This window comes from Nomascus leucogenys, chromosome 18 (genome assembly GCF_006542625.1).
Source record: "Nomascus leucogenys isolate Asia chromosome 18, Asia_NLE_v1, whole genome shotgun sequence".
NCBI classification, from domain to species: domain Eukaryota; kingdom Metazoa; phylum Chordata; class Mammalia; order Primates; family Hylobatidae; genus Nomascus; species Nomascus leucogenys.
In genome coordinates this window covers 36,159,845-36,173,134 of record NC_044398.1, presented here as the reverse complement: position 1 = coordinate 36,173,134, position 13,290 = coordinate 36,159,845, and the positions used below count along the sequence as shown (strand labels likewise).

Here is a 13,290-nt window from a genome sequence, read left to right as displayed (position 1 = left end):
AAATCTAAAAGCTAAAACTATAAAACCATAGAGGCAAATGTTCATGACCTTGGATTGGTAAAAGGATTATTAGACATAACATCAAAAGCAGAAGTGACCAAACAAAAAAAAATAAACGGGGCATTATCAAAATTGACAACTTTTGTGCTTCAAAGGACACCATCAAGAAAGTCAAAAAGCAACCCACAGAATGGGAAGAAGTATTTGCAAATCATATACATATATATATATATATAATTTGATAAGCGACTTGTATCCAGAATATATGAAGAACTCTAACAACTCAGCAATAAAAGATAATAACCTAATTAAAACATGGGCAAATGATTTGAATAAATATTTCTCCAAAGAAGATACACTCATGACCAAAAAGCACATGAAAAGATGCTTGACATTATTAGTCATTAAGAAAGTGCAAATAGAACCGCAGTAAGATACAACTACACACCCATTAGGATGGCTTTCATAGAAAAAGACAGGCAATAAGAAGTGTTGGTGAAGATGCAGAGAAATTGAAAACCCCATTCATTGCTGGTGTGAACAGAAGATGGTGCCGTCACTTTGGAAAACAGTTTGGTAGTTCCTCAAAAAGTTGGGTGTAGTATTATCATATGGCCAAGGAATTCCACTCCTAGATACATACCCGAGAGAACTGAAAACATATATCCACACAATATCTTGTACAAGTGTATTCAAAGCAGCATTATTCATAATACCCAAAAAGTAGAAACAATCCAAATGTCTGTCAACTAACGAATGGGTAAACAACTGTGGTATTCCTTTCCAGTGGTAAGAGAGAGAATTGATTAGGGAAACGAGGCAGATTCACTAAACTCTACTGAAGGACGGACCTGAGCCAACAGTTCACAGGAAAATATATAAAAAGCATCATGTTTAAAGCTTCCCTTGTCATCATGGGAAGTCAAACTAAAACACTGAATTACTATACTTTGTCCACCAGATGAGTGAGGATCAAATTTTGAAGATGTACTGTCTTAGTAAGAGGTTTAGTAAATTGGTATTTTCCTTCTGTACTGATGAGAATGGGGACATCTTGACAAAATCTATCTTAAGTACAATTCCACATGCCCTTTGATCTAAACACAATATTTTAGGAGTCTATCCTATGATGATACAAAGTAATGTAAGAATGTTTATTGCAATAACTTCCAATAACAAGCTACTGAAACCAGCCTAAACAACCAAAAACATTAAATGAGTAGAGATTGGTTGAATAAATTATGGTACATTCACAGTGAAATCTTACACTGCTATTAAAAAGTATTAATTTTTCCTAAAGATATATTAAATACATATAATTTAAAATAGAAAGAAGACTAGCATTAGACAAAAGCTAGTGAAGTAGGGAGAGTACATATATTTTTGCGTATTCCTAGAGAATTTCTAGAAGCATATACAGGAAACTTAACAATTGTGAGAGAATTTGGAGAGGACTTTGGCTGGGGGTTCTGGAGTGGTGCAGAGATTTATTTTCACCACTTACTCTTTTGTACTACTTGATTTTCTAGAAGCATATGCAAGATGAATTTCTAGAAGCATATACAAGAAACTTAATAACTGTGAGAGAGTTTGGAGAGGACTTTGGCTGGGGTCTCTGGAGTGGTGCAGAGATTTATTTTCACCATTTACTCTTTTGTAATACTTGATTTTTATCAAGTGCATGCATTACTTTTTTGACTTTTAGGTTTTTATTTTATGCATGTTTAGGCTTTGAAATTTTCAAATAATCATAGATTGACAAGAATTTGTGAAGGGGTCCCAATATCCTTCACCCAGTTTCTCCATTGTTTACATTTTACATTCTATAGAACAATATCAAAACAAGGAAACTGACATTAGCACAATGTGCGTTCTTCTATTACATTGTATCACATGTGTAGATTCCTGTAACCACCAAGACACAAAACTATCCCATCACCCCAAGATCTCTCCTGCTACCTCTTTGTAGTCACACTTCCCCACCACCACCTCTAACGCCTGCCAACCGCTGATCTGTTTTCACTGTTTATAATTTTGCCCCTGGAAGAATGTTATACAAGTGAAATCGTACAGTATGTGACTTTTTGAGATTGGTTTTTTTCACTTAGCCTAATGCCCTTGAGATCCATCCATTTAGTTATCTGCATCAATAATTTGTTTCTTTTTATTGCTGAATATTGGCATAGATGTGTCACTTAGTTTAAGCATTCACTTAGTGACGGATATTTTGGTTCTTTTCTAGTTTCTGGCTATGATAGGAAGACACAGGAGAAAATCATCTGGACCTAGGAGTTGAGGATGAGTTCATAGGCATGGCACCCAAGTACGATTCATTAAAGAAAGAATTGTTAAATTGGACTTCATCAAAATTAAGAACTTTTCCTCTGCAAAATATTCTGTTAAGATGATGAAAGGACAAGCTATGGAGGGGAGAAAATATTTGCAAACTGCGTATCTGGCAAAGGACTCACATTTACAATGCATAAAGAGCTCTCAAAACTCAACAGTAAAAAAAAAAATCTAATAAGAAATTGGGCAATAGACATGAAGAGACATTTCATGGCCGAGGCAAATCAGCATGTGGGAATATATTTAATATCATTCGGCTTTGGGGAAAGGTAAATTGAGATAATGAGAAATCACCCCACACTTATTTGAGCAGTTGAAATAAAAACGTAATGATAAAACCAAATGCTAGCAAGGATGCAGAGAAACCAAATTTCTCATCCCTTGCTTGTGGGAATATAACATGATACACACAGCCACTCCCAAAAATAGATTGACAGTTTCTCAAAAAACATGCACTTACTATATTACTCAACAATCACATTCCTGGGCTTTTATCAGAGAAATTATAATTTAAGTTTGCACAAAAACCTACACACAAATGCTCATAACTGCTCTATTCATCATGTTTCTATTGGCAGGTAATTTACATACAACGAAATTCAAAAATCTTAAATTTCACAATTCAATGTGTTTTGTCAAATGCCTGCACTCCTGTCCCTCCCCCACTGTAAGATTTAGAACATTCTAGCACCCCCAAAAAGTTATTTCATGCCCCCTTCAGCTAACCTCTGCCATGCCACTCCATCCATAAAACCCAAAGCAACTATTAAAAAAAAAAAAAGGCAAAAACCGCAATTACTTTTGCACCAACCTAATACTAGTCTGATTTTTAAATCACAGATTCATTTTCATATAAATGGAATCATACAATGTTTATTCTTTCATACCTGACTTCTTTCATTCAGGAACATGGTTCAGAGCTTCTGCTGTGTAGTAGGGGGTATCAATAGTTCATTTTCTTTTTATTGTCTGCTAACATTCCATTGTATGCATTCAACCTAGTCTGTTTATTCATTCTCCTGTGAATGAATATTTGGGTTATTTCTAGTTTTTGTCTTTTATGAATAAAGCTTCTATTTTGATCTTTTTATAAGTCTATTTGTTAGATATGAGTTTTCACCTCTTTATCCTTGGATAAAAACCTAAGGATGGACTCGCTGTATAATATAACAGGGTATTTGCTTAAATTTACAAGAAACAACCAAACCATTTTCAAAAGTGTTTGCATTCTTTTCCTTACTCGCTAGAAATATGTGAGGTGGGCTTGTTTGAAGTTTGTGGATGTGCATGCGCTTCTCATGTGTGTACTGGCATTTGTCTACGTTCCTTTGTGAATAATTTACCCAAGCCTTTTGCTCATTTTAAAAAATTGAACTTTTTGTTGAGTTATAGGAATTCTTAAATACTCCAGAATCAGGAATCAAGTCACTTTGTTATGTTTTATGCATATTTTCTCCTAGTCTTTGACTTGTCTATTGACTTGTTTCTTACTGATGAAGTTTTTTTTTTCTCACGGCTTAAGTTCAAGGTGTGTCTTTTTCGTCCAGCCACGTGGCCCCGGCAGGTCGCTCCTCAGGGACCCACATGGGCCAGGGCGGTGCAGCAGTGACCCACAGGGGCCAGTGCAGTGAAGTGGCTTTGAAACCTGATTGGAGAAACAGACTGCTGAGTTGTGAGAACACACAGCGCTCCAGAAAACTGGTGTTCAACAGAACGCATCACTCCGGCTTCCACTGCTGCTGCTGCGGAGTCAGGTTCTCCTGCAAGGTCCCGCGCGCCCGCCCCCGCGCGCGCGTCCCCTTCTCTGTCCGGAGATCGTCTTTCTGCTGGCGGAGGCGGCTACGAGAGGGCGCTGCGGGAGCGGGTTTCCAGGCACGCCTGGCGCCACTAAGAGGCACTGAGGCGGCGCTGCGCCCTGACGGCCGGTTGGAGGCTACAGGGGCTCCGGGGCAGGGGCAGCTTTTAGGAGTTTGCTGGTCACGAGGGGGGACGCGACCTGGTCCAAGATCTGTCTGCAGGGGACCCTTCCCAGCCGATGTGAACACAGCCCGGGCAAAGGGGCCGTCCGGGGAGCAAAGGCAGCCCGGGAAGAGGAGTAGGGGCTGAAACGAAAGGCGGCCTGGGTACCCAGGTTTTCCCAGGGACCAAGTCCCCCGGTTAGCTGGGTACAGGGAGGCATGGAGAGCGGCAGCAACTGCGTTGGGATGGGGCGGCTGCCCCCAGGTTGGGGCGGTGACCCATGTTCCACCAGGCCAGGCGCAGGGCTGAGGTGGCTGACTGCTGTTTCACAAGTGAAGACCTGGTCACCCCAGCAGCAAGGCATTCCGGAGTGAGAGAATTCCTGAGTCCTGGGGAGGAAGCCGTGGTTACAGGACTGTGGCCCTGAGCAGGAGCTGGCTGGCCCAGCAGGGTGGGCCGAGCACTTCAGTCAAGGCTGAGCGCCAGGCACCAGGGACTCGGGTCTGAGAGACCTGATGTACATCCTGCTCCAGAGCAGATCACAGAGATGCGCCCGCATGAATCCCCAGGCCAAGCCCAGAATTCCGTGGAAGATGCCCATGGGCCAGGAACACAGGTAGTCACCGCGCTAGGGCATCACACAGGGCCCACCTTGGCCAAATACCACGAGAGAACTTGGACACCTGCATGGGGCCATGGAAGTGCCTGCAACCTCACACTCAGGCCTAGGGCTTACTGAGGTATTGCAGATATTTGTGGTCTCAGAGTGGGAGCTTGGGGAATCAGTATCTGCTCTTCACTACAGGGACAGAAATGCAGTGGCCTAGGACACATCACAAATATTTAAAAAGACGTCCTTGGTCAAGGACAGAGGTAGCCAAGGCCAGCCTTCTCCCAGGAAATTAACCCAGGACCCCAAAGCGCAGGGCTGTTAGGTGGGAGGGAATTGGTCTGTATGTGTCCCTATAGTGTTGCAACACTTCGGCGCTGGGCACCCTGTCCCAGACTCACCCTCCATACTCAAGCCAGAGGCTTACGAAAGCCGGGCTAAGATCCTCCCCTGCCTGTCCCTGTAAAGCTTCCCCACTGTCTCTGGAAATCCTTTGAGCTTCTTAGCCCCACAGCATGAGCCCGCTCTGACTCAGGCCCTGACAAGCTCTTTCTCTTCTGTCTCTCCCTCCTCTGTTGATACGGACACACCATTCCTTTGGCATGTCTAGTACAGACCAGACCCCCTGCTGTTGTTAGCATTCCTCCCTCTCCCTGGAATGTTTTTCCGTATCTGTCTACCTGATAAGCACTGAGTCATCCTGCAAAACTCTGCACAGCTATCACCTTCCCTGAGGAGCCTCCCCTGGCCAGCCCCACCTTGTTGCAGGCAGAATGCTTGGCAGTGGTAACAATGTGGGTTGCTGACCACAAATCCATTCCCCCTTTATTCCTTGCCAAGGGAATGCTAATTTTGCCCAGGTTGTCAACCCTCAGGGAGGTGACCCTAAACATGCCAAGTCCAACACACTAGCTCTACCCCCTGAAAGCATGAGACCAACACGGGTGGGCATGTGCCCGGTTGTGGCCTTGGCCTCATGGACTGCAGGTCAGGGGTGGGAAGCTCTTATAGAGCAGCCCCAGGAGCCTTAGGGACCATCCTGCTGGCCATGCCATGGCAGTGTCAGAATGCCAAACAGCACCCGGGGTGAAGGAGCTACTGAAAGAGTGGAGAGACTCCACTTTGTCCTGTTAGATCTGTCTCAGAAGTATTTTTATTAGGGTTGGCTGGGTAAGCTTTCTTCCACAGGGAGCCTAAGGGGGCCCAGAGAGTCTTCTCAGAATTGGAGGCCATCAAGGATTGGCTCGGGCTCGCTGGCTAGTAGACTCTCCTGTTCCCAAAGTCCATACTCTTGTTTGTTGTTATTCAAAAATATTCGTTGAAAGCCTGCTGTCTACTAGGCCCTGAATGTTTAGAAACAAAGTTCCTGCCTTCAAGGGGCTCACAGCTTTTCTGAGAAGACACGTAAACAGATAAAATGTCATTAGGGTGTAGTTCTGTGTAATAGAGAGTGTTCTTAGGTGCTAACAAGAGCATCTACTCTGTAGTTTAAGCAGAAAACAAATGTATGAAAGGCTATTGGACGGCTCACAGAAGTCTGTGTGGCACGAACACTGTGTCTCAAATCATGCTGCAGGACAAACTTGGGGCTCAGTATGCTGGACCATGTTGTGCCTTCTCTCCCAGCCAGTGCTGCAATGGAAGAAAAGGAATTCAGCTCCTAGGAAATGCAAAACATTGATCTGAGGCTAGAGAGCGCGTATATGTAGATATCATCTCTTGGAGGGAATTAAAAAGCAACCATGATAGAGCTATGGCAAGGCTACAAGTAGGGAATACCTACGGCAAAGAAAAACCAGAGCTAGATGATAAAGTAGTAAAACCAGATTTTATTCAAGACTATTGCAATAAGCGAAAAGACACCTCAATATACAGTCAGGCTCATTCTAAAGACAGCATGAGAAGTTGAGACTTGGAGCCATGGAGCAGGTAGGAGTTGAAAGATGGAAAATTACCAAGAGGAAATGCCAGGGGTGAGGGTGATGCTGGCTAAACTGACCCAACAGGAGACCTGCTGAAGAAAGGCCAGGGTGACCAGACATCACCTGGGAAGGTGGAGGATGAGGACCCTGATCAGATATTGGGAGTGGTCAGATAGGAACAAGGGGAGTCTTGCTGAATTGACTTAGTGGGGTTCTTGCTCAAATTGGATTTTACAAGAAAGTACACAGATGAGCCCAGAAGGTTCAGGAGCCTGACTCAAGTTTGCTCAAGCAAAGAAACTTTGTCACTACTCCCTTATTTTTCCCCTATGCTGAAATTAAACTAGGCAGACTCCAAATTATCTTTAAAAACATAGGTGTGTTTTTCAAAAATTCCAAAGAGCAATTGCAAAAGCACCTGTGGAGCGTGTCTGCTTTACCAGAAGTGCCCAAAATGTTACTCCAGCAAAAATGATTAGCAGGTGCTGTGGATGCTACTGGTGTCCTGGCCAGGTCCCCTTTGCTTCCTTCCCCAGGTGCCATGGGGGTCACCTGGTGGGAGTCAGCACATGGGGCCGTGACCCCCTACACCCATGCTGCTCCAACTCTGACCCCAGGCAGAGAGAGCTTCCCCTCTAATCTGAGGAGACCTCTTGCTTCCAGGCCTGTCCCAGATTTCTCTGCTGGCAGGGAGGCAGTGGGGGTGATGTCCATTCTGCCCCATCAGGGGAGATGATCAACTTCATGACTCTGCTTAAGCGGATCCCCTTGCTGGGCATGTACTTGGACTTGACCAAATTTCCTTGGCTGCAGCTCTTCTCAAGGCTCCTGTTTGGCCACGTGAGGCCTGTTTCGGGGTGGGCTGCAAAATAACCCACCGAACCAGCGGTCACGGGGGCTTGCAGGGCAGAGAGATCCTCTAAGTCCGTCCTTCCTTCCTTCCTTCCTTCCTTCCTTCCTTCCTTCCTTCCTTCCTTCTCTTCTCTCTCTCTCTCCTTTCTTTCTTCCTTCCTTTCTTTCTCTCTTTCTTTCTTCTTTCTTTTTTTTTTTTTTTTTGACAGTCTCGCTCTGTCACCCAGGCTGGAGTGCAGTGGCACGATCTCTGCTTAGTGCAATCTCTGCCTCCCAGGTTCACGCCATTCCCCTGCCTCAGCCTCCCGAGTAAGCTGGGACTACAGGGGCCTGCCACCACACCCAGCTAATTTTTTTGTATTTTTTAGTAAAGACAGGGTTTTACCGTGTTAGCCAGGATGGTCTTGATCTCCTGCCCTTGTGATCTGCCCGCCTCGTTCTCCCAAAGTGCTGGGATTACAGACTGAGCTACCACGCCTGGCCCCTCTAAGTCCTTTCTAAAGGGCTTTGGCAGAAAGCAGCTAGGCAATGGCTCAGCACTGAAAGCAAGTCTGCACACAGAGCAGGACTTGAACAGAAAGCAAAGGAAAAAGAATTCTCACCCAGGGCTGGGATCCAAGAGACGCACACTGATACAGCTACTAAAAGGTTGTTAAACTCCCGAAGGGCCCCCACCTTGCTGTGTTATGGTCTGATTGTGTGTTGTTGAAGCGCTCACCCCCAGTTTGCTGGTGTTTGGAGATGAGCCTTTGGAAGGTAATTCGGGTTAGATGAGGTTAGGAGGGTGGGGCCCTCATAATGATATAGTGATCTTATGAAAAGAGCAGGAGAGAGAGAGAGAGAACTCTTCCCCCCCATGACCAGGTGTAAGCACAGAGGAAAGGTCATGGGAGGACGTGTCAAAAAGGCAGCCGTCTGCAAGCCAGGAAGAGGCCCTCCCCAGGAACTGAATTGATCTTAGACTTCCCAGCCTCCAGAACTGTGCAAAATAAGTGTCTGTTATTTAAGCCACCTATTTACCTATTTATGGTATTTTGTATGTCAGTCTGAAAAGACTAAGACATGTTGGTGAATAGCTGCTGCACCCCCAACACCCAGGAGCCTCCCCTGGGGCCCCACAGACACCCTGCCATCCAGCACTAAGGGTTGAGGCCTGGCCTTGCAGGGGCCACTACTCAAGCTCTGCTCCACCCCTGCAGACAGCAGCCATTCAGGTGAGTGGGCTGTGCTGCACCAGTTGTTAAATATTCTGAGCAACTTGTGGTGGATTTAAAAACAGTCCCCAGATTCGTTGACACTCTTCTCATTGACAGATTGGGTCTGTGTCCCCTTTCCTTGAAGCTGGGGTGGCTTGTGATGTCTTCAACTGATAGGGCACTGGGGAAGTGATGCCATGTGACTCCTGACACTAACTCACAGAAGGCAATGTGGTGTCCTTCTTGTCCACTGGGAGACCGTGGAGCCCTACCACTTGCTACCCTGAGGCCACCATGCTGGAGAAGCTACGTGTAGGAGTGCAGGGGACAGTCCCAGTTGAGCCTGGCCTTCCAGCCATCTCACCAGGGGCCCAACATGTGAGTGAGGAGGCATCCAGATGATTGCAACCCTTTGCCCTAGAGTCACCCCAACCTTCAGGTCTTCCCAACTGAGACTGAGTCTCCTTACTGGTTGGGGCAGAGACAAGCACCTTGCTGTGCCCTTCAGAACTGCTGACCCACAGAATCTGTGAATATTATACATGAGGATTTTATGCCACTGGCTCTGGGGTGGTTCGAAAGGCGGCAGTTGTAACTGGGAGCCCACCCTGTATAGAAATGTGAGGAAACTGAGGCTCAGAGAGAGAGAAAGTGACAGTCACTGATATAGTTTGGATGTCCCCTCCAAATTTCATGTTGAAATGTGATCCCCAGTGTTGGAGGTGGGGCCTGGTAGGAGGTGTTTAGGTCAGGGGGCGGATCCCTCATGGCCTGGTGCTGTCCTCACCATCTTGAGCTCTGACAGGATCTGGCTGTTTAAAAGTGTGTGGCACCTCCCCCCACCTCTCTTGCTCCCACTCTCGCTACGTGATGTTGGCTCCCCCTTCACCTTCTGCCATGACTGTAAGGTCCCTCCAGAGGCCTCCTCAGAAGCTGAGCAGATGCTGGCACCATGCTTCCTATATAGCCTGCAGGACTATATAGGAAGCATGGCAGGACTGTGAGCCAATTAAACCCCCTTTTTAAATAAATTACCCAGACTCAGGTATTGCTTTATGGCAACCCAAGAAATGCCTAACACAGTCAAAGTCATGGAGCTGGCGCAGGGCAGAGCCAGAATCTGCCTCCCATCCAAGTGAATTCATAGCCCATGCTATTCCCATCTCCCTGATCAGGCTGGTTCCTGGGCACACGCTTACCCCTCAGGGCCACTTGAGGGGAAGTTTGCAAACTGGAGCATGTTCAGGGGTGATGGCCCCAAACAGGCTCCAGGAGGGACCACTGAAGGGACTGGGGACACTGGGCTTTGACAGAAGTCAAAATCGCAGAATTTGTGGGCCTTCTTCAGATATCCAAAGTGTTGTTACTGGGAGGGAATAAGCGTTGTGGCCCTAGATGGCAGAGGTGTGGGCTTGATGCGGCTGATTTTGGTTCAGGTAAAGCAAGAACTTTGCTGGTCACATCCATTGGAAAAAGATTGCGCTGTCAAAGGACGCAGTGAGTCCCATCTTTGGAGGCAGCCAAGTGCACCTGGAGTACTCAGCTGCACCCTGAGTACCGCCAGTACCCCCTGAGTACCCAAGTGCACCCCAAGCACACCAAGGACCACCCCTGGGTGGATGCCAAGGGGGTAGTCAGGCCACAGGTTGGAACAGGACCAGCTGACTTTAAATCCCTCTCTAACCCTGAGATATGAGGATGTAGCCTACACATCAGCAGGTGAATAGAATCTACCCTCATTTGCAAGGATTGTCCCCAGGGCAGCGGTGGGTGCAGCCCACCCGGTGTTCCCACTGGGAGATGCCCACGAGGTGCTCAGGCTTCGTGGCTCCCCAAAGCTCTGTTTCTGACAAATTAAATTGGTCCTACACTGGTCCCTGCTAAACATCCAAAGATACTTTGAGTTGAATACAAATCTTTATAATTTTGAAAACCACAGCAAAGGCACTTCAGAATCTCCAGGTACCCAGTCTCAGTTGCCGTTCAGTGGGGACAAGAGTGGTGCTGAGGGCATGGTCACAGCCTTCTGTGCTGCATGCAGAGGGGTGCAAGGCCAGGGCAACTGACCTGGAGAGCCACCAGGGGAGCCCACACCTCTTATAACACAGTGTCCTTGGGTCAGGAATTTGTAGTTTATTTTGTTATTAAGATGGTGAGAGAAGTTTTCGTCCATTTAGAGCCTAACATTTTTAGATGAATGTTAATGGCATCTCGGTTGGGATGGATATGTGTTCGTTTCTCAGCTGCTGAAGGATGTGTGTTCTAAAACAAAAGGGCTCCCAGCCAGCTCTCCAGCTGCCTGATAGAGAAGCATATCAGTACGACGCTTGTTAAAAACCCATATTCCCTGGCCCCTCTTGTGGAGACCCTGTTTCAGTAGATGGGAATGGGGCTGGAGTCTGTATAGCCTGTGCCCAGGAGACTCTGTGACCAGCTTGGGAAGCTCCTGCAGGGAGGAAGGAATGACCCACAAGTCCCCAAGCCATTCATGCCGAGGCATCTGTCTGGCTGGAGAAACGCTAAGGTTGGCATTGTGCTCACACTCGGAGATGACCTGGAGGAAGTTGGGAAGAGGAGCCCAGGCCAGTTCCACCCTCTGGGTCAGAAACCCGGCTGGAAAGCACTGGAAATAGGGAAATAGAAGACTGAAAGGCTGGGACCTCCCCTCAACACCCGACCTGCGTCCATGGCCGAGGTTGAGTGAGGAGTCCTGGAGACTCTGGCTTCATGGTCTTTGCTCTTGTTCTTCTGTGCCTCAGGGGTCGCTGCCCACCAGGCTCAGCAGGGCGTTCTTGTAGTCGCCGCTGGTGTCTTCCTGTGGGCAGGAGGCGCATGAGCTTGAGAAGGGGTTTGTTTGTGCCTGGCTGGGCAATGGTGGCTGTGTTATTATGACTAAGAGTTGTGCCCCGGCCTGCACCTGGCCCGGCCCTCCAGGGTTCCTAGCCGCAGGGGTTGTGCTGTCACCCCTCTTTCCTTGTTTTTAATTTCAGGCTATTCCTGTACATTTCCTTTTGATTCTCTTACCAACTACATGCAGGATTGATGTGGAAAGTGAATCAGAGACAGTTCCACTCCTAAACAAGGAAGGGGTCAGCTGTCCCAGGGTTCTTCTATTGTGGAGCCAGGGGTGCCCAGCCATTCATTTGCACAACACGATGCATCATTATTCAACACCTGCTGTGGCAGCTTTGGAATCAAGGCTGAGACTGAGGCACCAGCACACACCTGGGGGCAGGGCTGGGGGTGGAGGGAGCCTGGACCATCGTGCCCTGACGGTGTGGCCAAGGCAAGCCCCTTCACCTCTGTGGGACTCATCTATGAAATGAGATTGAGGCTGTGCTGCTGTGCATCTTACTGAGACGTGGTGAGGGCACAGCAGGAGGAAGGCGAGCTGGTCTGCCCTGCAGCTGGCTCACATCGGATCCACAGTGTCTGTCTCCTGATGAGACTGACCTTGTGGTCCTATGGCTGAGGAGCCCTGTTTCTTAGATACTGGTAGGTCCTGATGGGACTGGCTAGTCCGGGGTCTGCACACAGAGCTGGGAAATGGGCCAGGTCAGATCACCCAGATTCTTCTTCATGCAGTTGAGGACAGCGGGGTCAAGAGAGGGGAGTGGATTCATTCACAACGGCATGGTGAGTAAGGGGTAGACTGGGGCTAGACCCACTTTCCACACTCTGGACCAGTTTAGGTCTCATGGTTATTGTCTACTTTTCACCATTTAGTAAAATTTGCCTGTTTTGAGCCTGAAATCTTGTTACCGGTTTCAAACTACAATTACATTTTTTTTAACTTTTTTCTTTCTAGACACGGTCTCACTCTGTCACCCAGGCTGGAGTGCAGTGATGCAGTCCTAGCTCACTGCAGCCTTGGACTCCTGGGCTCAAGCGATCCTCCCGCCTTGGCCTCCCAAAGCACTGGGATTACAGGTGTGGGCCACCATGCCTGGTGATTTTTATTATTTTGAAGACAATTTTTGTAATAGTTTTTAGAAAGAAAAGCATTAATTTTGTTTACTTTTTCAAATACATGAGTTATACTTGGAGTGTTTATACATTTGCCTCTTAATTTCAATGCAGGAGTTTTTAACTCATATTAGTGTTGAAAACCATTTTTGCTTTAATGACATCTATCGTCTACACTAAAAAGAAAATGTTTGATCAACGTATTCCTGATTCGATTTTCTTAAGTAACAACATTAGATAAAATTTGAAGAGGGTGGCTTCATGTATCTGTAGAAATCTCTCTGATGCCATTAAGTTACCACGTGTGGTTAAAAGGGTTAATGACAATCAGCTCAGACTGTCTGCAGGGGACAGCGGCAGTCCAGGCTGGTGTGTGCCTTTCCCTCCTGTCTCCCGACAAGATTGGCTGGGGAGCCTAAAGTGAAACCAAGAATAT

At 47.0% G+C, this 13,290-nt stretch overlaps 1 pseudogene across 1 annotated transcript; it reads right to left on the bottom strand.

Annotated features, from left to right (window-relative positions):
• Positions 1-2,898: 2,898 nt before the first annotated feature.
• On the bottom strand, positions 2,899-4,590 carry LOC101178886 (annotated as a pseudogene). The gene has a single exon (XR_004026767.1). The product of XR_004026767.1 is annotated as an uncharacterized LOC101178886 (transcript).
• Between the last annotated feature and the right edge of the window lie 8,700 nt (positions 4,591-13,290).